Source organism: Canis lupus, chromosome 34 (assembly GCF_003254725.2).
Source record: "Canis lupus dingo isolate Sandy chromosome 34, ASM325472v2, whole genome shotgun sequence".
In the NCBI taxonomy this organism is placed as follows: Eukaryota; Metazoa; Chordata; class Mammalia; order Carnivora; family Canidae; genus Canis; species Canis lupus.
The window spans coordinates 38855276-38881241 of record NC_064276.1 but is presented as its reverse complement, the minus strand read 5'-3'; the positions used below and the strand labels follow the sequence as shown (position 1 = coordinate 38881241).

General features: G+C 36.1%; 1 protein-coding gene across 6 annotated transcripts in view; it reads right to left on the bottom strand.

Annotated features, from left to right (window-relative positions):
* The window catches only part of NAALADL2 (N-acetylated alpha-linked acidic dipeptidase like 2), a 1264638-nt gene that overhangs the window by 837517 nt on the left and 401155 nt on the right, over nucleotides 1–25966 (bottom strand). The window lies entirely within an intron of this gene.

Genomic DNA, 25966 nt, shown 5'->3' with positions numbered 1-25966 from the left:
AAAAAATACACTATACAATCATAAACAGTACAACTCAACAAGATATAGCAATTGTAAATATTTTTGTACTGAACATGGGAGCACCCAAATACATACAACAGTTAGTAACAAATATAAAGAAATTAATCAATAGTAATACAATAATAGTAGGGGATGTCAACACCCAATTTACATCAATGGATGGGTTATTAAAGAGAAAATAACAAAAAGACAGTGGCTTTGAATGGCACATTGGACCAGATGGTTCTAGATAATCAGAACATCCTCATCCTAAAACAGCAGAAAACACATTCTTTCCAAGTGCACATGGGACATTTTCCAGAATAGTTCAAATACTAGGCCACAAAACAAGTTTCAACAAATTCAGACAGATTGAAGTCATACTATGAATCTTTTCTGACTACAGTGCTATGAAACTAGAAATCAACCACAACAAAAAATTTAGAAAATACACAAATACATGGAGGTTCAATACCATGCTACTAAATGAATGGATCAACCAAGAGGGCAAAGAGGAAATTAAAAAATACAAGGAGATATATAAAAATGAAAACACAACAGTCCAAAATCTTTGACATGCTGCAAAAGCGGTTATAAACAGGAAGTTTACAACCATGGAGGCCTACTTCAAGAAGCAAGAAAAAACACAAATAAATGACATAACCTTACGTCTAAAGGAACTAGAAAAACTACAACAAATGAAACCTAAAACCAGTAGAAGGAAGGAAATAATAAAGATTAGAGCAAACATAAACAAAATAGAAACTAAAACAAATAAAAAAATCCAGTAGAATAGATCAATGAAACCAGGAGCTGGTTCTTTAGAAATACCAACAAAATTGAAAAACTTTTAGCCAGATTCATCAAGCAATTAATAAATGCATATAAAAATAAAAGAGACAACTCAAAATCAGAAATGAAGGTGGAGAAATAACTGGCACCACAGAGATAAAAAGATTACAAAAGAATATTATGAAAAATTATATGCAAATGAATTGGACAACCTAGAATAAATAGATAAATTCCTAGAAATGCAGAACCTCCCAAAACTGAATCAGGAAGAAATAGAAAATCAGAACAGACTGATTACCAGCAATGAAACTGAATCAGTTAAAAAAAAAAAAAAAAAAAAAAAAAAAACCTCTCAGCAAACAAAAGTTGAGGGCCAGATGGCTTCACAAGTAATTCCAGCAAACATTTAAGAGTTGATACTTACTCTTCTCCAACTATTCCAAAATATAGAAAAGGAAAAAAAACAAAAACAAAAAAAACCTTCCTAACTCATTCTACAAAGTCAGCATTACACTGATACCAAAACCAGATAAAGACATTAACAAAAAAAAAAAAAAAAAAAAAAGAAAGAAACTACAGGTCAGTATCTCTGATGAACATAGATGCAAAAATCCTCAACAAATACTAGCAAACTGAGATCAACAATACAGTAAAAAAAAATCATTCATCATGATCAAGTGGGATTCATCTGTGGGATGCAAGGATTCAATATTCTCAAGTCAATCAATGTGCTACATCATATCAATTTAAAAAGGGAACAAAACCCATATAATCATTTGAGTAGATGCAGAAAAAAGCAATTGGAAAGTATAGCATTCATTCATCATAAAAATCCCCAATAATTTAGGAATAGATGAAATTTACCTCAACACAATAAAGGCCATATATGAAAAACCTACAGCTAACATCATATTCAATGGTGAAAAAATTAGTGTTTCCCCTAACACAGTAGATGTCCACTCTCACCACTATTATTTAACATGGTACTAGAAGTCCTAGCCATAGCTATCAGATCAGAGGAAGAAATAAAAGGCATTCAAATTGGTAAGGAAAAAAGTAAACATTTCACTATTTGCATATGACATGGTACTATATATACAAAACACTAAAGACTCTGCCAAAAAAAAAAAAAAAAAAAACTACTAGAACTCATAAATGAATTCAGTAAGTCTGTAGGATACAAAATCAATATACAGAAATCCATTGCATTTTTATATATTAATAATGAAGCAACAGAAAGTAAGAAACCAATCCCATTTCCAACACACCAAAGATAATAATACACCGAGGAATACACGGAACCCGGGACATGAAAGACCTGTGCTCTGAAAACCATAAAACAGGTTAAACGTATTGAAGTTGGCATAAGCAATTAGAAAGATATTCCATGCTTGTGGACTGAAAAAACAAAACAAAACAAAACAGAACAAAACAAAAAAAACAAATGTTAAAATGACCATACTACCCAAAGCACTCTGGAGATTTAATGCAATTCCTGTTAAAATACCAACAACAGGGATGCGTGGGAGGCTCAGCGGTTAAGCGTCTGCCCTCAGCCCAGGACATGATCCCGGGGTCGCTGCTTCTCCCTCTGCCTGTGTCTCTGCCTCTCTCTCTGTGTCCCATGAATAAATAAATAAAAATCAACAACAACAACAACAAAACACAATTTAGAAAAATAAAAAAATAAAATATAAAATAAAATAATAAAATAAAATAAAACAAATAAAATAAAATAAAATATAATAAAATAAAATAAATTAAAATAAAATAAAATACCAAAACATTTTTCAGAGAACTAGAACAAACAATCCTAAAATTTGTATGGAGCCACAGAAGACCCTGAATAGCCAAAACCATCTTGAAAAAGAAAAACAAAGCTGGGGGGGTATCAGAATTCCATATTTCAAGTTATACTACAAAGCTGTAGTAAAAAGAATAGTATGGCACTGGCAGAAAAACAGGCACATAAGATCAATGGAATAAAAAAAAAAGCCCAGAGGTGAGTCCTCAATTATATGGTCAATTAACCTTTGACAAAAGAGGCAAGAACGTGCGCAGGGAAAGACGGTCTCTTCAACAAATGGGGTTGGGAGAACTGGACAGCTGCTGCAAAATAATGGAACTGGACCACTGGCTTGCACCGTGCACAAAGATAAACTCAAAACAGATTTAGGGCCTAGACGTGAGACGTAAAATTCTAAAAATCCCAGAAGAGAGCATAGGCAGTAATTTCTCCAATATGGACCATAGCAAAAAAAAAAATTTTTTTTTTTTCTAGACAGATTTCCTGAGGCCACAGAAACAAAAGCAAAAATAAACTAGTGGTACTTCACCGAAATAAAAAGCTCCTCCACAGTGAAGGCAACAAGTGATAAAACTAAAAGGCAACCTACTGAATGGGAGAAGATACTTGCAAATGACACCTCTGATAAAGGTTAGTATCCAAAATATATAAAGAACTTCTATAATTCAACATTTCCCCCAAAGAAATAATTCAATTTAAAAACGGGCAGAAGATATGAAGAGACAATTCTCCAAAGAAGACATAGGCACAGTGAAACAGACCCATGAGAAGATGCTCACCACCGCTCACCCTCAGGGAAATGCGAATCAAAACAACGAGGTATCACTTCATACCTGTCAGGAGGGCTAAAGTCAAAAACACAACACATAAGCGTTGCAAAAGATGTGGAGAAATACGAATCCTCATGTACTCTTGGCAGGAGCACAAACTGTGGGACACCTGGGTGGCTCAGTGGTTGAGCATCTGCCTTTGGCTCAGATCCTGAGGGTCCTGGGATCGAGTCCTGCGTCAGGCTCCCTGCAGGGAGCCTGCTTCTCCCTCTGCCTGTGTCTCCGCCTCTCTCTCTCTCCATGTCCTTCATGAATAAATAAAATAAAATCTTAACTAAAAAGGAGTGCAAATTGATGCAACCAATGTGAAAAACAGTACGGAGATTCCTCTAAAAGTTAAAAATATTGGCACCGGACTGGCTCAGTCGGTAAAGCACGAAACTCTTGATCTTGGGGTTGAGAGTTCAAGCCCCTTGTTGGAAATAGAGATTACTTAAAAAATAAAATCTTTAAAAAAAATCTTTAAATATCTTAAAAAAAACCTTTAAACATATAACTATGCAATACTGGGTTTTTATCCCCCCAAATACAAAAACATTAACGTAAGGGATACATGCATCCCGATGCTTATAGCAGCATTGCTGGCAATAACCAAACTGTGGAAGCAACCCAAGTGTCCACTGACAGATGAGCAAAGATATGGTGTGTGTGTATATATATGTGTACATACACAGAATTCAGCATTATTCGGCCATCAAAAAGAATGAGATCTTGCCCTTTGCAACAATAGGGATGGAACTAGAGGATATAATGCTAAGTGACATAAGTTAGAGAAAAACAAATACCATAAAAATTCACATGAGAATTTAAGAAACAAGACAGACAAAGGGAAGAAAGACAGAGACAGACAAACCAAGATACAGACGCTTAATTATGGAGAATAAACTGATGGTGACGGAGGCGGGGTGGGTGGGTGAGTGGGGTGGGGTAGGGGGGTGGGTGGGTGGTGGACCAAGTAAGTGATGGGGATTCATGAGCGCACTTATCATGACGAGCATTGAGTACTCATGCTCAACTGTTGAATCACGATATCATACACCTGAAACTAATACAACATTGTTTACAGGAATTTTATTTTATTTTATTATTATTTTTCATACAGGAATTTTAAAAAATAAAAGAAAAAAGATACATGAGAAATGAGACTTTCTTGCTATTGTAATTTCCATTTGTTTATCAACCAGGTTGAAAACATCCATACGTTTTTTTTTTTTAGTTCCTGTATTTCCTCCTTTGTGAATTGTCTGTTCATGCCCTTTGTGTATATATTGTTTGGAATATTTATTACATTTCTCACATATTTTGGAGAAAAGGTTAATATATATATTAAACTACTGTCATATATATGAAACTTCTATATTTTAAAATTATTACTCATTTTGTTATCTTTTTTATATTCTCAGATTTCAAAATTTATTTCTAGTGCTTTTCTTTTGATAATGATATCTGATTTTAGAAGGTATTTCTTGAGACGCCTGGGGGGCTCAGCGGTTGAGCACCTGCCTTGAGCTCAGGGCATGACCCTGGAGTTCCAGGATGGAGTCTTGCATCTGGCTCCCTGCATGGCGCCTCCCTCCACCTGTGTCTCTGCCTCTCTCTCTGTGTCAAATAAATAAAATCTTTTGAAAAAATAATAATAAATAAATAAGTTATTTATTTATCCACCCGTCCCCTCCATAAATTCAATGTCCATTTCTATTGTTAAGTGTTCTATTAATTTTTACAGTTTCTATACTTAGGAATTGTTCTATTAATTTTTCTACAGTTTACTAAAATTTTTCCTGAGTTTAAAAGTAGCATACAGTCACTATAAAAAAAAAAAAATTGCACACATATACAAAAATGTTATGCAATTTATATGGACTCCATCACAAATGTAGTCTGTTAAAATTTTGTCATATGTCCTTTGATTATTTTTTATGATTTTTAATTTATTTGAAAGCATAGAGTATACAAATTTTAGATTACATTACAGATAATCCTACGGTATAAAAATACCACCACCCTACCCTGTACATAAAAACTTATTTCTGAATTAAGATCTTTTGTTAGACGATCAGAAGTATTGGTTAACGTTAACATGAAATTTTAAGGTTTTTAGTTTTTTGGTTTTTTTTTAAGATTTTAAGGAATCTCTATATCCAATGTAGGGCTTGAACTTGCAACCTTGAGATCAAGAGACACATTCTACAGTCTGGGCCAGCCAGGCACAGCAAACTTTTAAATTTTTGAGGTACATTGCAAGATTATGCTCCAAAATGCTTATATGAACTTAGATTTCTTCTAGAAATATGCACTGTCTCATTTTCCTAACAACCACAGGTGTACTTTGTTGTATTTATTTACTAATTTGAGAGGCAAATATGCTATTTTATTTTTATTTTAGTTTCTATTTATTGTAGATTTAAAAATAATTACTTAATGCATCTGAAATTATGTTGCTGAACTATGAGTTAAAATCCCAATTCTAAAAAGAACAATATTGCAACTCTACTTTTGTCCTTTTGATCTATAATAGCATCTAATTTGGGATAGTTTATTAAATTCTACTAGTTTGACTATTCCTGTGCCAGTTACATAATATATTTTTGTTGGTGCCTTGTAAATGCTTTAATATCTGGTTGAACTAGTTTTATAGTTTCATCATTTTTTTTCCCTTTTGTATTTTCTTTAATAGTCCTATCTCATGTTTTTTTGTTTTGTTTTGTTTTGTTTTGTTTTCCCTGAAACTTCTAAACAGATTTTTGACTTTTTGATTGAAATTAAACACATAAAACTAGTGTTTTAAATTTTGCTTAAAGAACCTACACATATTTTGCTTTCATTTTTACGTTGTTAACCTTGTTGTTGTTTTTAGAATTTTTTTAACAAAGATGACAGGAACATAGAAATGGTTTTGAATTTTCATTCTGTTGATTTTTTTTTTTTTTTTGAGCAATTTAAGCATATGGCTTGGGACTTACTAGGAAAAAATTAGGTTACATACAAATAATCATATTTTTATCTCTTCTCTTCCTATATTATTTGTCTTTCTTATCTCATTTTCTTAATAAAAGTTAAAAAGCAATTTTTCTTATTAATAACAAGCATCTTAGTTAACTTCTTGTCCTTTGTATATATCTTTAGAGTTTTAATGTTCCCTGAGGTCTTAGTGTATTTTAATATGCCAAAAATATTTTTGCTATTCTCAATTATATCAGGAATGATCATTAACATAACTAAATTTTTATTCCAGTGAGTGAAATATTACAATATAAGATTAATTTATATTGAAGCCACCTTTGTACTCTGGGTAAAACTCTGGTGGTATCAAAGAATTCATTTACAATATTCCTAGTTTATTTACTGATATTGCCCTAGCAGTTGAATATTTAAAAGAAATATTCTCTGAGGATAACAGAAAAAAAAATATTTTCTTATTTAATAGAAAAAATAGTATCTCCAAGAGCTAATAGCATCAATTAAGGAATAGTCAGAAAATATCTCCTTCTTTTTGACCTCCCCAAGAGCTAATAGCACTAATTAAGGAATAGTCAGAAAATACTTTTTTTTTTTTATTCCCCCCAAAAGGTATTTATTGAACAATTACCCACCACTGGATTTGACTTAGGCAACCCGATAGTGGGTGCCTCCACTTTCCTGATTTATTTTCAGCCCTGAGAGCATCATCATAGATCAAAGCCAAGGCCCCCAGGAAGATGACATATTCCTGGAAGTTGACCACCTGGTCCTTGCTCCCATCCAGTCCAGGTCTTCCATCAAGTATGCAACGTCCACATCCTGAGCTTTGGGCCACTGGTGGGCTTTCTCTGTATTATCGCCCTCAGTTCCGCCTTGCTGGGGGTGCTCCTACGGCCCCCCTGTTTGAGTATTCATGGCAAATGCCCACGTGGAAGCCGGTGGCCTGATCCAGGGGACACGTCTTGGCTTGGTGCTGGTATCAGAGCACAGCCAGCAGGGAGTCGAAGGAGCAAGAAAATATCTTTTGAATAACTGAATTCCCCAAGTGGTTGATGTCTATATATAAAGATATTAAAGATATCAATCTTTGGTTCTCTTATATTAACTTTGTAATTATTGTTCACAGAATCAAGATAAAGCAGGAGTTAATATATAACGACTTTAACCTGCTGAATGATACCTGTGCAAATACTATCTGATATTATATATATTCTAGCAAGGATTTGGTGGCATATTAAGAATTTGATCTTCGTGACTCGGGTTAGGTCTTTTCTAAGTCACTGCTTCCCAGGAAAATTACCTCCAGCCACACTGGGTGTTTCATTATTCCCTTAAGCACTGTTCTCTTCCACACTTCTCTGTTTTTATTCACACCGTGTCTTCATTCTGAAACATTCTTTCTATGCAAAATTGCACTTTTTATCTTTAAAGTTCTACCTTACAAGTTACTTCTTCAGCTTCCCGAATGAAAATACAAATTTCATATAGCTACTTTTTTTTTTTTAAAGTATTTTACTTATTTATTCATGAGAGACACAGAGAGAGAGGCAGAGACACAGGCAGAGGGAGAAGCAGGCTCCAGGATCCTGGGATCACACCCTGAGCTGAAGGTAGAAGCTCAAAGGCTGAGCCACCCAGGGGTCCCAATATTGCCATTTTCATGCTAATTTTAATTACATGTCTCTGACACTAGATTTTGAACTTATCTAGGATGATAACAGCATCTATTTATTTTGGTGTCTCCTGGAGCCATGTACTAGGAGCTCATTAACTACTACTACTACTCAATGAATGAGTGATATATGAGACTCTTCATTATAAATTTACCCTACCCCGCATATTTATCAATGTATTACAATTTCAACTGCAGAACGTCTAGTATAAAAGAAAAAAAAAAATTTCTCTTTGCTCCTATATTTACCTTCTGTTTTACTATGCTCCAACTGAACGTTAGTACTATTGTCCTAGTTGTTATAGACCATGTTCTAGAAAGTCATGATACAGCAGCTTAAGGACATTCATAATCTCTAGCTCGTATGCAGGGTGAAGTCGTGGCCCCGGGGCTCATATGGAGAATGCTACAGTGAACTTCCCTCTATCGAGTTCTTCTTAGAAACATTAAGGGGAAAATATCCCATGCTCACACCTGAGCTGCAGGTCCACAGAGAGACTTGCTTTTGCATTTGCAATAAACTGAAAAGAAACTTCTTTCACAGTTGCTTTAGCATTAAGAAGAATGTCCTCTTACCCATTTGACAGAGATTTCTCATATAATCACCGTGATGTTGTTCTTAGTTAAGTGCAGGTGTCCAAGAAGAAGAGAACGGTAAGATCAGGAAAACAACAACAAATTAAAATAATCGACTGAATTGCAGGGAGCCTTCTTTTCTTCTTTCATGGAAATGCAAGTAATTCAGTCATGTCTTGTCAATTATTAATGTGATGTTTTTTTAATGCATGCATTATAAGATGAGATGTTCTGTGTCTTCTGGATCTGAATGTTGGATCTGAATTTAAATGTACCCTTTTCATTCATTAGAGGCAGAGAAGCAAAGATGGGGAATGAAGAGAAAGGCACTCACAGGGCAGACAATGGTGGTCAGCAGGGGAGGAGCAGGAAACTAAATGCCCTTGGTGGAATCAGATGGCTCAGGAAGCTAGGAAAACCCCACATCCCTTAGTTGGTCTTTATTTAAAACCCTAAGAGAAGCAGTCAAAAGAAGATGATAAAATAGCAAGGTTTACAAGCAATTTTGATGCCTAACAGACTAACAGCAGTTTAAAGTACGACTAGGTTACCTAATGAAAACTCAAAGAAGCATCATGAGGAATGCTATTTTTTTTTTTAATAAAAATACCCGAAATTTTCTAATTGTAAAGTTGTTTTTGTGAAGGTTGGACAAGTCAGAGAGGTTCAGGCAACGGGAAAAAACTACTTTGGAATTTAACAGAAGTTACCAACTACAAATAAGCCACTGTGGGAATTAGGAAGCATGCTTAGTTAAGTGAGGCCCTTGCATCGAGCTGCGGCATTAATCTGCTGCTTCTCCAAAAGTTGTGCCTAATATACTATAGGGAATAATTACAAAGTTTTTGAGGTTCAAGTCTAAACAAAGGGAACCGAATGCTTTCATTGTCATGCGACATTTTGAAACTGACAACACTGTAATAACTTGTGTTTCGCATTTAACCAAGCAAATAATTTGACTCAATTTATATGTTTATCTTGATACAGTAAACACAATTCAAACAGCACCATAATAATAGAGTATTTTGAAATCTATTACAATAAAACAAACCATATAATTACATATTTATGCTAGTTACTGCTAGACAATAGAACAGAAGCACAGAATACCAATGTTCAGAGCAAGGTTGGTAAACTCCATAAAAAAAAAAAAAAAAATGTCCCAAATGATTGGGGTCACTAATTCAGATTTTTCAAATGCCAGATTCTCTTTTAGGGTCACGTTCTAAAAGAAGCAAGTCAATTATTTTCTTTTAATTGTAGATTGACAACTTTGGCTAGAGTAAAAGCCACAGCTAAACAACTCTGTAGGTAGCAAAGAGGGAATATGTTAAATCAACAACAGATGAAGTGAAAGTCTGCTATTTGAACTAAAGACGGATGCACTCACTGACAACAGCAGTCTACTTCACTATAGTAATTGAACGATTTCCTATTTTATCTTTCTACTTTTTGATTCTATCTTTTCTTTGTTTTTGTCCAACCTCAACTGGCCCTTCAACTGTCAGTCAGATTGATATTACTCCATAATACGTTTTTAAATTTAAATCCAGTGAGCTGATTTAACAATAAAATAACACAAAAAAACAAACTCAGTTCTCTGAAATAGGATCTAAAGTATACTTTATAATCATAATCCATGAATGAAAAAAAAAAAAATGGGATCCCTGGGTGGCTCAGCGGTTTAGTGCCACCTTTGGCCCAGGGTGTGATCCTGGGGAGCCAGGATCGAGTCCCACATCGGGCTCCCTCCATGGAGCCTGGTTCTCCCTCTGCCTGTGTCTCTGCCTCTCTCTGTCTCTGTGTCTCTCATGAATAAATAAAATCTTTAAAGAAAAAAAAAAAAAACTTCCTATTACAATTTTTAATTATTTAGTCAATAATATAAAGTCCTGATAGACAAAATGAAATCAGCCAAGATCCTAAACTTTTGAATGCAGGACCCTCACCACCAAGCCCTGTAAATGCACGTCCTCAATTACTGTGACCTCAACAGCAGTGACTATTGCCCGAAATTACACTTTGAAGAATAGGTTACATACGGTCAATACATTCATAAACATCACCATTTGCTTTGCGTTTGGTACCATTTAAGTATTAGCATACTGACAGTCCAGAAAAGAAAAATAGCGTAATGCTGCTAGGTTTCATGGAACTATTTCTGAGTATTAAAGATGGTATTTCCTAGACTCTACCATATTACTTCAATATCTTAATTGGATTCTATGGTAGTTTTAATGCAAACATATCATATTAGATTACTGTGCCTCTTGCCAGATTTTTAAATTTGAAAATGAGTGTCTATATTGCTAAAATTAATTCAAATTGAGACTTCCAGATGTTTATATATGTGCACAGGTGTCTACTCCCCCCCCCCCACCGTTCCATATCCCATTAAAATAATAGTATATAAGAATAAAAGAAACCTTACTCGTGGGCCCCAAACCAAGAAACGGTGCCATTCCTAAACCAGAAACATCAAAGTTTTTCAACAGTAGTGGAACTAGGCTAAAGAAGACACCGTGGGTCAATTGTCTGAGCCACTTCTGAGTAAAGTTATTTTGCCTGAGAAATAAGTGGAGTAGGTTTTTGGTTGATTTCCGCAAAAATCTCTTCACTCAAAGAGGTTGGAGATGAGAAAAGACTGAACTTGAATCCACCAGACTCCACACTGATGGATTGGTTTTCACTGTTGCTCACTGGCTCCATTTGGAAGCATCTATTCCACGAATTACCAAAGACCATTTGAAATGCCAGTGGTTAGAGCAAGCAAAAAACTGGCATGGGGTTGGCAACGTGCAGTGAAGAGCCGATGTAAAGTTCTAGTAAAGAACACTGGGCACCGCACCATCCTGTCTGTAGTGTGGGGTATTTATCATGCTGTGAACACAGGAAGTCTGTCGGTGTCCAGAGAGACAATTTAGAAGAAAGACTCCCATTTCCTAGTTGCACACTCTGTACCTTTCTTCCATAGTTTGGGAAATAATGAAATGCAATATGAGCAGATAACACTCCAATCGTGGACCAAACTTATTGACAAAGTCAGATGTTTGAGGAGAATCTGCAATGCAAGAAACTGCAAAGGAACAGTCTGCAGAGTCAGAGCTACTAGAGGCCTATGAAGCATTTATATCAAGAGATTAAAAAATAAATTTCCGTTCATGGTTAAAGTAAGATTTAACAGGATATCGTATCAGAGAAGGCAAAGCAAGCAGTAACAGAAATGTAACAACATATGACCAGAAATAATTAACTGTTTGGGATAAAAATGATCCTTTTCAAATTTAAAACTGTAATGGATACAGTGATTAATTAACACATTGAATACTACAGAAAATCAAAGAAGTACACCAGAAGACAAGCTCAAGAAATTCTCCCAGAACTCACAGGAAAAACAACAGAGAGCACTGATGCAAAGAATCGATTAGACTCCTGGAAGGTGTAGGAAGATCACACCTACTTCCAGGAGAACCATAAAAAAGGAAAAAAAATCTGAAATCAACCCTCTCCAAATTTCAGAAAGACACCTAAGTGTCTAAATTTAAATGCCTAAGTTCCCTCCAACAGCTGAACAATTGGAAAGTAGAACTATCACTGCAAATTTATGAATTTCAAGACAAAAGGAAAACCCCTCAAATTGTCTATGCTTGAAACAAAAGGCAGACTTACCTCAAATCCTGCTTCCGTGTTACTCAAAACCACAAACCACTTAAGTAATGCCGTCAAAGGTTTTGGGGGAAAATATTTATTATCCAGTCAAGAGTATTTATATGAGAAGGCAAAAGAGTATATTTGTAGTAAATGCAAGCAAGGGTCTATTCAGTATAAATAATATTATTCTGTAACCATATGGGAGATAAAATAATGAAATAAAATTGCCATCATGATATGAAAGTATAAACTGCTCGATGTTGAAATAGCAGAACAAAATGTAAATTATTATTTTTAGTTATTAAAAAAAGCCCTTGTAAGTCTCAAAAATTAGTCTTGGAAAAAAAAAAAAACAGATGTAAATACGAAAAATAAGAATTCAAAAAAGTAAAGCAAATTTAGCAATCAAGACTACATGAATGAGGGGTACCTGGGTAGTGCAGTCGGTCGACCACCTGGCTCTCGGTTTCAGCTCAGGTCATCATCTCAGAGGCCTGAGATCGAGTCCCTTGTCACCAGGCTCTACCCTTAGCCTGGAGTCTGCTTAAAACTCTTTCTCCCTCTCCCTCTGCTTGCTTGCTCTCTCTCTCTCAACCTCAACTAAATAAATAAATTCTAAGGAAAAAAAAAAGAGACTACATGAATGAAACTGAAAGTGATACAATGAAGGGAAGGAAGGATAATCTATTCAGATAGGAGATAATATATTCAATACAGAAAATGACCATGAAAAACAAAGAAAATGACAATGATGGCAGCACATAGCAAAATTCCACCTGAGATCACCCCTTTAAGTCCTTTATAATTTTAAACATAAAAATTATGTCGAAAAATGACTGTAAAGAAGTGAAATAATAGGAGCAGAAGAAGTAATATTATCACATTTTGTTACAAAATAAAATAGAGGAGACCAAGTAAATTCAGGGACAGATAGAACTGCTCTGGGTTCTCACTTAGGACGGTCTTTTTGTTTTATTTTTTTTTTAATTTTTTTTTTTTTAAGATTTTATTTATTTATTCATGAGAGGCACAGAGAGAGAAAAAGAGGCAGAGACACAGGCAGAGGGAGAAGCAGGCTCCTCTCACTTAGAACAGAACTCGTCAAAGACGTACCACAGAAACAGGAAATGTGTCGTGTCATTGAATACAATTCAAAACTAATTTTTATGGGGTATCTGGGTGGCACAGTCAGTTAAGAAGTGTGGGACTCGGTTTGGGCGCAGGCCATGATCTCAGGGTCCTGAGATCGAGTCCTATGTGGGGCTCTGTGCTCAGAAAAGAGGATAATTGAGTCTCTCTCTCTCTGCTCCCCCCCAAGTTCACTCTCACACACTCTCTCTCTCAATCTTTAAATCTCTTTTGTGACTATGTAATTAGATTAATACTGATAAAAATAAATTTTGTCACGGTCCGAAGAACATGCTTTCTTTCTTTCTTTTCTTTTCTTTTTTTTTTTTTTTAGAGCCTTTGAACTTTAATATAAGCTTCTTGAAGGAAATGTTCATGTCTCATATACTTTGGCAGGGTATATAGCGCATGCTAAACACTCGAGCACTTGGGGGATTGAATGAAAATCCATTATAATAACCATTTAAACTTATTTTCATGTGCTTCTTTACAAAGGTGAGTCTATAATCTGGGAGACATCACATTTAAATTCATTTAAAAGTGATTTGGTTATGCATTTGTTCAGGGCACGTATCCTTTAAAGATAAAAAAAAAAAAGCTAATTTTATGCTACATTTATAGACCATTAGTTATATTTATCGAATGCTTAACAAGTGATAGCCCAAGTGCTGAGGGCTAAATCTCCATGAGTGGAACGTATGAAAGCAGGTCATTGTGCTTTCTACATGTTACATTTCAAACTATAAATATGACAAACTTTCTTTGGGGGGGGGAAAACTGCCCCTTTTCTTCTCTTCTCTACACAAAGCCAGAGTGATCTTTTCAAAACATGAATCAGCTCATGACACTGCCTTACTTTTTAAACCTTCTAATGACTTCCCATTATACTTAGGATCTAATTCAAACTTCTAAGGCCGCAAAACCCTCTATTACCCGGCCACTGGCTCCTCTTTCACCTCATCATCTCATAGCTTTTTTGCCCTTGTTCACAACATTCCAGACTGCCTGACATTCTTTTTCTCCCTCAAAAACTTTCAGAGTCTTAGCTCTTACAATTTTCTCTGCCAGGGACCCTTTTTCCTACGTGCTTCACATTGCCGGTTTCTTTCCATCACTTAGGGTTCAGGTCAAGTATCACATCTTCTAAGAGGGCCACCCTGACAATCCTATCTAAAGATCCCTCTCTGACCCATGACCCTATTATATTTTCCTAACACTGATCACCCACTGATATAATCTCATGCTTGTGTAGTTTTACCTGTTAATTGTCTATCTCCCTTCTGTGACATTCCATTAAAACGCAAGCTCCATGTGAGACATTTTATGTATTGCTCGCCACTGGCCCCACATCTAGAACAATGGAAGGTGCTCAAAAAAATATCTTTGAATAGATGAATGTGGAAGTCTTTCTGCTCTTTTAACTTAAGCCCAGAAAATAAATGGCAAGGGTACATTTGAGGAATGTATATGGTAGCCTATTAATAAAGATATTAATCAATCTATATAATAATAATCATGCTTGCTCGGGAAGCAACCTTTTAGTATTTAAATGATTATGACACTGATCAGAAGATTAACCAAGATTTAAATCAAGTTTAATTAATTAGACACTTAGAACGCTCAGTGTTGTTTAGCTGCCACCAACAAAGATGTTTGAAGCAAACTTCTAGTGTTATAATTAGCGACCTTTCCCATGGCATTTGCCAAAATACTATTAGTGGTGGAAATCACACTGCATAGAGCTTAGCCAAAGAGCAGATTGAAACTGGAACCTCTTTACATAGGCTTCAGGATCAGGGTTTTGGAACTAACTGAAGACAGAGATATAGTTTAGTGATTACATTAGAGACATAGTTCTTTTTTTTTTTTTTTAAGATTTTATTTATTTATTCATGAGAGACACACAGAGAGAGGCAGAGACACAGGCAGAGGGAGAAGCAGGCTCCATGCAGGGAGCCCGACGTGGGACTCAATCCCGGGACCCCGAGGTCACAACCTGGGCTGAAGGCAGATGCTCAACCACTGAGCCACCCAGGCATCCCTGAGGCATAGTTCAATATACTTTGTATATTTGTCTGTTGTCTATTTGGTTGGTGGGTTTAAAAAGGAAGGCAGATGAGGTGGAGAATGTTTAAAGATATTGCCAAAGGGATCAGTAGAAACGGAATGATAACACAAATGGGGAAGTGAATGAGTGAAATTCATGTCAGCTGGAGTCCAGTTGAGACTTACATTTGAAATAGTTAATTTTCTGTCACTCAGTTTGACTACTATCTACACCTAGAAGCTCTCATCCTTTCCTAATAGTTTTCTAGATTCACAGGGGAAAAAAAATAGGCTTTTACATTTGTATTTGTATTTCTAATCATTAAGGTAGATTTCGGCATCAGGAGAATATGGCTATCCCGCAATACTGATAAAATCGGTCACCTTCAATGGGTACCTTAGGTCATTATCAATATTTAAATATATAAAGACATCCATAGCAAGTTATTCATTGTGTGTGTGTTTAAATAATTGTTTCATGTATATAGTGTTGAAAGGAAAAGGAAAAGGAAAAGGAAAAGGAAAAGGAAAAGGAAAAGGAAAATCTAACCTACCTGTAATCACTGACTAAAGCCTATTTTTAAAGCTCTCTAGGGACACCTGGGTGGCTCAGTCATTTCAGCAGCCAACTCTTCATTTCAGCTCAGGTCATGATCTTAGGATCATGAGATGAGGCTCAGGGTCAGGCTCCATGCTGGGTGTGGAACCCACTTAGGATGCTCTCTCTCCCTCCTCCTCTGCCCCTCCCTCAAGCTCATGCACACACACTCTCTATTAAAAAAAAAAAAAAAAAAGTTTTCTATAGTGTTTGCATACTTTTGCATTTTTATTAAGAATTCCCCACAAAGACACAGAGAAAGAAATTGTGTTGATTATGAAAGTCAGCAGCAAAAAAGACATCTGAATTTTGAATTCAGATGTCTTACATAAACATAGAGGAGAATATCATGTATTCTATATCACCCTAGATCCAAAAAGACAAGTTTCCAGAATTATTTCCCTAAATCTATTAAACTTTGGGGAAAAAAAAAAAAAAAAAAAGAAAGAAAGAAAGAACCAAATGTTGTGCTTATGCCTAAAACTTATCACTGTAAAGGTATTCTCAATGAGTATAACTGTTTATATAATTCTATTATTTAATTCACATATGTTAATTCACCAAAACTAACATAGCTGAAAAAGGAGATGCAACAGCAAACCCAAAAGGTAAGAAAAACAAATCCATTTTTCCTTCTATCTCTTTTGAAATTTTTTTTTTCCTCTTATTTCTTTGGACCCTAATTTGCAGAGGAACATTCCTGAGACAAGCAACATTAGGAGGTGTTCAAATATTTACTAAGTACCAGGGCACCTGGGTGGCTCAATCGTTTAGCATCTGCCTTCGACTCGGCATAATCCCAGGGTCCTAGGATCAAGTCCTGCATTGGGCTCCCCGCAAGGAGCCTGCTTCTTCCCCTGCCTGTGTCTCTGCCTCTCTGCCTGTGTCTCTCATGAATAAATATATTTTTTAAAATACATATACATTATATGTATATATTAAATATATATACACGTTTATTAAGTACCTAACATATGCTGATGATTATTCTAGGAGTTTGGGATACAACAGAAATAAAACATACAAAGACACTGTCCTCGTGGAGTACAGTTGGATAGATGAAAGACAAATTATAAACAGACAACATAATGAGCCAATAAATAATAAACAACAATGAAAAGTATTTCTTTAAGTTTGGCACAAACTAATCAAATAACCAAATTGGACCAGAAACATTAATGTGTTTAATAACGGTGTGATGCCTAAAACCCTAGTAAGGTTAGTATATTATATAGTGTTCACCATAGATTCCTCCTAAAATGCAAAATAAATAAATTAATTAATTAAAAAAAAATGCCTAAATTCCAGAACACATCTAAACACATCTAGTCCCAAAGATTTTGGATAAGGGATTGCAGACTTAATATAAAAAGTAGAATGGGAAATGGAGATTACAATTTTAAACAGATGGTCAAGATAGGCCACGTGAGCTGGGTTGATTAGTGTTCTCACTTCCCCCATACATATGTCCACCTGGAACACATGATGGTGACCTTATTTGGAAATAGGCTCATTGCAGAAGTAATTAATTTATGGATCTTGAGATAGGATCATCCTGGATTTAGATTTAGGGTCAGTACTTTATCTAATGACAGATGACCTTAAAAGAGAAAGACAGAGGGAGATTTGGGGCAAAGTTACACAAAGATGAAGGCCATATGAAGATGGCAGCAGAGATTGGAGCTATGCAGCTACAAGCTAAGGAGAGACAAGGAATGCCCCAGAATCTGGAAGAGAGGCCTGAAGTGGCTTCTCCCTTAGGGCTGTCAGAAGGAGCCAACCAACCCTATTGCTATAGATGAATATCTGTGTCTCCCCCTCTCCACCCTTCGCTCCCCACCATAATTCAGACCTTGAAGCCTCTAATCCCCAGTGTGATGGTATCTGGAGGTGGGGACGTCGAGAGGTGATTAGGTCATGAGGGTGGATCCTCATGAATGGCATTAATGCCCTTATAAAGGGGATTCCTGGGAGTCCCTCACCCATTCTGCATGTGAGGCCACAGTAAGAAGACAGTGGTCTGTGAACCAGAGAGGAATCTGCCCATGCCTTGATCTCAGACTTCCCAGCCTCCAGGACTGTGAGAGATAAACTTCTATTGTTTATAAACCAGCCATGCTACGGCATTTTGTTATAGTGGCCTAAACAGACTAAGACACCTATCAACACATTGTTTTCAGATTTCTGACTTTCAGAACTGAGAGAATAAATGTCTTTTAAGCTCCCAATGTGTTACAGCAGCCCTAAGAAACTAATACAACGGGATCCCTGGGTGGCGCAGCGGTTTGGCGCCTGCCTTTGGCCCAGGGCGTGATCCTGGAGACCCGGGATCGAATCCCACATCAGGCTCCCGGTGCATGGAGCCTGCTTCTCCCTCCGCCTGTGTCTCTGCCTCTCTCTCTCTCTCTCTCTGTGACTATCATAAATAAATAAAAAATCTAAAAAAAAAAAAAAAAATAAAAAATAAAAAAAAGAAACCAATACACCTAATTAAGAAAGTAACATTTGAGCAAAGGCAAAGAAGGTGAAGGAGTCAAGCCAAGCAGATGTCTTTGAGGAGAACAATCTAGACAGAGGGGCCCTAAAGTAGGAGCATATCAAGCATGTTCTAGGATGGCTACTGTGATCAGGTTGACGATGAGCTGTAAGCGGGCCAAGCACAGAGACACGAAACCAGTTACGACACCAGCGAAATACTGCAAACTAGATGATGGTGAGACCACAGTGGTATTAGCGGAAGTAAGTGGTCAAACTCTGGATGTATCCTGAAGGCACAGACGTTATCATTTCCCAATGGACTACATGTAAGCTGTAAAAAAGAGAGTTTTGTGTTTGTTTCATGCTTTATGTTTTTGTTTTTAGGTCATGCAACTGGGAGAACGGAGTTCCTTCCTACTGAAATGTGGTACACCACAGCAGGTTTTGGGGAGACTATCAGAAGCACAGCATAGTTTGAGATGTTCACTAAATACCCAGGTAGGGATGCTGAGTACATAATCGGCCATATGAGTCTAGGGTTCAGAAGAATGGTCAGAAGTGGCAATGTCAAGTTGAAAGCTGTTAACATAGAACTGATATGAGATCGCCAAAGAGAAAAAGAAAACAGAGAGGACCAAGGGCTGACTCCTGGGTACTCCAACTTTCAAAGAGTATATCTAAGTAGATAAACTACAAAAGAGATTGCCAAGGAGTGGCTAGTAAAGTAAGGGGAAACCAAGAAAGTATATTCTAAGGCTAAAGAATGGAAAAAGGAAATAGTAATCAACACTGTCAAAAGAGATGCTTATAGATCAAGTAGGATGAGGATTAAGAATTTACTAATGCGGATCCCTGGGTGGCGCAGCGGTTTGGCGCCTGCCTTTGGCCCAGGGCGCGATCCTGGAGACCCGGGATCGAATCCCACGTCGGGCTCTCGATGCATGGAGCCTGCTTCTCCCTCTGCCTATGTCTCTGCCCCTCTCTCTCTCTCTGTGTAACTATCATAAATAAATAAATTAATTAATTAATTAATTAATTTAAAAAAAGAATTTACTAATGAACTTAGAGATGAAAGTAATTAGTGACTTAGATAAGAATACTTTTGGTAAATGGTCTGAGCAAATGTCTGACAAGAAGGGGCTTAAAATAAAGAGGAGGGAGAAATAGGAAGCAGCAACCAGGGACAATTATTTAAAGAAGTCTTACTAGAAGAGAATAAGACAAACGGAGTTGTAGCTGGTCAAACGAGAAGTGAGGACAAGAAAATATATGATAAACTTGTTATTCACTTGAATTTAAAAACATAGATTTTTAAAATTCCTTTGAAGCAAGTAATCATACAGGATATATTGCTAGATATAGAAAAACTTAACACATAGAAATGTAATAACCACATGGAAAATAAAATGATTTGTATTTCAAAACTGTAAATGAAGTGTCACCTCAAGAAGAAAAAAAGATTCAGAAAAACAAGAACTAAAACAAACAAACAAAATGTTATGATATCATAGCCAGAAGTCATTGAAAAGTATACATCTGTTAGAGGCAAGGTCACACTGAAAATAAAATCTTCATTTTTTCAACTTTTAGACTAAAGACTATCCGGTGTGGATTGATCTACAGTGAAGCCGATTAACTAGGAAGTCTGACTTTCACAAGATTAAGAAAGAGCAAAATTGGGTTTCTCTTTTATCTTTGCAATTAAAAACTGTCTACAGTTAAGGTGTCCCTTAATAAAACAGACATATTTCACTCATTCTGTAAGCCTCATTAACAAAGATGAATACAGTAAGTATAGAAAAACATGTGTTTAGTACATATATTAGTAAACATAGAAGGTCACATATAAAATACCTTGCAGGCTCTTATTATGGGGCAGAAAGCCATTTATGCTTCTACAAACTCAAAAAAAAAAAAAAATGTCAGTACATTTTGGCTTATCCTGCGCTAGAAAAACTAAAAATCGTTCTCATACATAGTCACATAAAATAACTTTAAATATGTTTACTGAGATTGAAGAACCACAGTAATACTGAATTTTATATAAACATTGAAGGCAACAAAAGGCCTGCAGGAAAGCACGGCATTGCACATTGAGTTCTCTTCTTTATGCATCTTTTTAATCAAAAAGAACAAATAAACAGATGGCCATCTTTTATCTGTCTTCTAAGGTACACTAATTATGAGAAAGAGAATCAGATATCAGACATGACTTCTTTAATGAATAACAGGAGAGTGGGGGAATAGGAGAGGCGAGAAAAATCATTAAGAACTCTTCCTTGCGGGGTCCAGGAAGAAAAGAACATATTGAGCTTATTGCCAGAGAGAAAAAGGCCGGTGTCATTTGTCCTTATAAGTGGAGTAAGCAATTATCACAGGCACTAGATGTAGAGCAACATGAGACGGTCCTAGGAGGCAAGACCTATAAATTAAGGTGCTTTTAAACACTTAATCCAGAACATGTAGGTTTTTGCAATATAGATTTTTCATAGGAACATGTTCTTTCATGCAATTTTAGCAAGTTTTTGCTGCCTAGGCCATAAACTTTCCTAGAGGATAACAATTCAACAGTTTGGTCCAATCCCATTAAGATGTAAATAATAATAACATACAGACATACTTGGAAAACAGATTTTCGTTAATACATGGAGGTCTTTTAACCAGGTTCTTATCTATCAATCAGTAATTCACTACATGCTCAGTTCAAGTATTAGGTTTAATCATTTAAATAGTTTTATAAAAAAAAAATTAAAAAAAAATAAATACTGTTTTGTCAAAGTATCTTATAAATCTTATTCTAGAAGATCTTACTAGACTGCACCTACATATTTATCACTTTATTATATACTCAGACTTAACCACAAAGCCATTTCAAAATCAAATGCTAAGTAACCAAATTTGAGGGTTCCAGTGTATCACTTTGTAGTCTTCTTTAAGATGATTCCCTGACGAATGTATACATAAATGCTAACATTTCAATAGAACACTCTTGGTTTTAGAACTACCTTAAAATCATCATATATAACCCCGTAAGCGTCCTCTATATCTTTGTAATTAGTAGTAATTCAACTTAATGCTGGGCTATATCTGTTCATAAGGAATTCACTGTCTTAGGATAGTAAATTTCTACTTTTCTTACAAAGAAAACTCACGTCATCTTGAAACCATACAAAAGTCCTTCTTTACATTCAGCTAACCCTTTGCCTTGTAGCTACTATTTATTGGTTCTTGTACTTCCCCCTTGCGATTATACTTAACAATTGCATTTAACATTACATATTTTCAAACACTTAACATAGCTACAGGCACTAAAATCTATGGCTCTTTAGTCTAATTTAAAAAGTCCCCAAAACCAAAGCTGAAAGGCAATAAAACCAAACTTTTAATAGTTGTATTCAAAATGATATTTTTATTTTCTTGTTGAGATTGGTATTGTTTGTTTTGTGTGTGTGAGTGTGGTGAGGGGGCTTTTTCTGGATGTCTAATATTGGCTGAGCTGAAAACTGAGCACAGGCTGAGGAATCTCTATTTACTCAATATGCTGATTTATAGAGAGAGACCTCAACTCAAGGTAACTAGAGAGCAATTTAGTTCAGCTCTAAGAATATATTGATAAACTTCATAAATTTGCTACCTGTTGTACCAAATTACCAAGATAGAAAATTCGATGGAGAAAAGAGGGAAAGGAGTATCTGTATAGATGCAAAATAGATGAAAATAGAACTCAAGAGTCTAAGTCATTTGTTGGAATGACACAAGTTATGGACTGAAGGTTTTATCCCTCCAAAACTCATATGCCAAAGGCATATGATGGTTCTTGGGGTGGACCTTTGAGTGGTAATTAGTCTTAGCTGAAGGCATGAGGGTAGGGCCCCATGATTTGATCAGTGTTCCTACGGGAAGAGGAAGAGAGACAGGACTGACCTCTCCTTCTCTGTCGTGGTTGGCCACAAGCAGCCGTCTGCAAGCCAGGAAGAGGGTTCTCACCAGGAAAGGAATCTGCAAGCACCTTGATCTTGGCCTTTGCAGTCTCCACAACTGTGAGAAACTACTGTCTGGGATTTAAGGCATCCAGCCTATGGTGTTCCTTTACAGCAGCCTGAGCTAAGACAATACACGCCAAGACCCCAGTTCCAAATACCTCCTCCTTCAGGCCATCCTACAACACATGACTCTTAAAATGCAATATAACTGAGGAGGAAAAAAAAAAAAAAAATCAGTAACGTGGTCATGAGAATTCATTTTGCTATGAAATGAATTTCAGGCTGTGAAATTCCAGGTATAACCCAATGAATGAGGAAAACTTAGAGCCAGGTAAAATAAGACCTTAACTTGAAATCTCAACAGATGTCATCTACGTTGTATTTTTGAAGGACGTAGAGCAGATACTATCACACAAAAACTTACACTTGAAATTCCACCATGAAAACTATGACATTTTACTATGAAGAATTTCATTGGATCATTTTATGCTGAAGTTTCATACGAAGGTTATATGATAGGAAGGACAGAAAGGAAAGAAGCTAAAGGATGATTAGCAATGTTCGAAAGGAAATGTAGCGAAAAAGGCTGAAGAGTAAAAACAAAAACTTCAATTACTCCACAATTGTTTGACAGGTCTTGTCTCTCTCACTGGTTTACTCTAATGGAGTCTCAGAATAAGAACTCAAACCCTAGTCAGTATTCTTTGGACAGACCATAATGATGAACAGAGCAGATTCTTATATTTTTGTGTAAAATGTATCATTCTGCTGAAGTCCAAGATTGTGTTTGCTATTAATATCTGATTATATTTTTTTAAAGATTTTATTTATTTATTCATGAGAGACAGAGAGAGAGGCAGAGACACAGGCAGAGGGAGAAGCAGGCTCCTTGCGGGGAGCCCAATGTAGGACTCGATCCCAGGACCCTGGGATCACGCCCTGGGCCAAAGTCTGATGATCAACTGCTGAACCCCCCAGGTGTCCCAATATCTGTTTTAAATGAATACATATAGTATATATTACAACCTATGTGATGGAAATAAATCTGCTTGAAATATTAGATTTTTATAGAAGTCTCAAAAGCTAACATTTAATTTTTTTCCTAAAGATCACAGGATTTCCCTTCAATCCATTTTTAAGTGGATTAGTAACCAGGAGTTAAGACATTAAGGTATTAATATAAGCACTATAACGACATTTTTATTTCTCCTAAGCATTTATATCTATAGATAGCACTTTTGCATTTAGTTTTAATGGTCCATGTTAAATAAAAAATAGGCAAATAACACTCTACCTTAATCCACAGTGGCAATATGTCACTTTATTTTGAGATTGCTTTTAAGTGCTGATCAAAAAGTGCAGAAAATCTTTGCATTACATTTTTATACTGCAAATTACAGTTATTTTAGTCACAACTAAGGGACACAGAACTTTTTTTTTTCTTAGAAAATAGTATATATTTTTGTTTCTCTAGGGGAAAACTAGTAAGTCTTAATAGGAATGTATCAGGACATCAAGTGAATTACCCAAGTTTTGATAGAGAAAAGACATTAAAAATCATCTCAATGCCATCTGAATTATGAATTCCTTTGATGAAATCTATTTCCCTGTCTCTTAAAAAATGTATATAAACACAAAAATCCTTAATGTGGGGTCTCTTAACTGGTGGTCCATGGAAAGATTTTGAGCAGTCCATACTTCTGCAAAAATTTCTATGCAAATATTTGTGCTGTATACATGAATGATTATTTTATCATCAAAATCTACTTTTTTCCTCCTGCTTTTTGAATATTTCTGAAAATTTGTGAGTAAGGCAGCAAGACTTGTATTATTTCATTACATGTAAAATGTCAGTCATCCTAGAAGTGGGAGAGGCTGATACTAACGGCTCAATGTGTTTTTAAGATGAATTGGATGACATTGAATTTTTTTTCCAATCATGAATTTTAACAAACCAGGCTATCTGTCCTCCTGGCAGCTGAGTGAGTTGTTCAGCAGTCAAAATATCACACATCTCCCAAGACAGATGCTTATTGCACCTACTCTTATAAATAGGACATTTGTAAAATATTTAAGGAGCAAAAAATATACCTTGAATTGCCATGTACTTCGTTGATGTAGACTCCTAGTCAAAGCTATTTTTTTCTTGAGCACTCACCAACTCGATGATGCTTTGATATGCATATAGATTGTCCTTACACCCCAGAACCCCAGGTGTAATCTCTTGGGGCCAACATTTGCCATGACATGTCATTCACATAAACCGCCTGCAGTCATATCACACATGTTTTGTCAACCTATACATTCTTAATCGCTTTGCTGTGCACCTGCTGCAAAACAACCTGTCAATTTGGCAGGAAAGAGGGCCAGGAAATCCCCATGCTGCCTTCTTGTCCACTATGCAAGTATTTTAACTTGGCACATTAAGTATCAGTAGGGGAGACTGGAGTCGAGAGGCACTGACATCCTGTTCTCATATAGAGCAAGTGCATAAAGAGAATCTGATGCTTTCCGCAAAAGCAGATCACTGAACTGTGGTTAACATCTTGGACATGTGCACATCTGCTCACATGCAATCTGGTGAACGGACACAAAGCCTAGATGATACAGGCTTTGTGTTCTGAGATTAAGTAAAAACAGCATAAGATCATCCACTCTGCTTAACATGTAGCTAGCCTTAAAACTCGACTGTAGTCAGTAGATTGTAAACATGTTTAATGCCGGTCCAGGAAAAAAAAAAAAAAAATCAGCATTCCCATAGCTGATGTTTGCTGGACACATAATAGGAACTAATAATTGAATTTTTTGAAAGACACTACTCATGTCACAATGCCTTTGTATAAATGGTTTCTTATCCCTTAAGTACACTGTCCATTTATTTGACTGGGGAACTCTTCATTTAAGAAGGAATCAAATATCACCTCTTTGCTTAAAATTTTCTCTCTCCAATAATTCTCTTCCAAGCATGAAGATTGTGCATACATAGTAACCTAATAATTGGTTTAGATACTATTCTGAGAATAAAATTAGGTAACTTAAATAATATCCCCTGGATTGGTACCATGCATAGAGTAGCCTTCCTATTTCTCCTTTTTCAAACATAAGCTTTATAAAACGCCTAACTCCCATGAGGAAGGCTTGTTCACCGGCACTAAACTGGCTAAGGCACTTTTCACATAATTCTCAATGTATATATCCTGGGAGAAAGTTATAATGCATTTGAGAGACCATCAACACCCATCATTGGTTTCTCTTCAATGATGAGGATTAAAACAAAAAATAAATTTGGTTTGAGAGGTGCCTGAGTCAGTTAGGTGTTCAACTCTTGATTTTCACTCAGGTCATGGTATCTGGGTCATGAGATCAAGTCCCATGTATGCCTCTCACCCCCACCCTCCACAGCATGGAATCTGCTTGGGATTCTCTCTCCCTCCTACCCTGTTG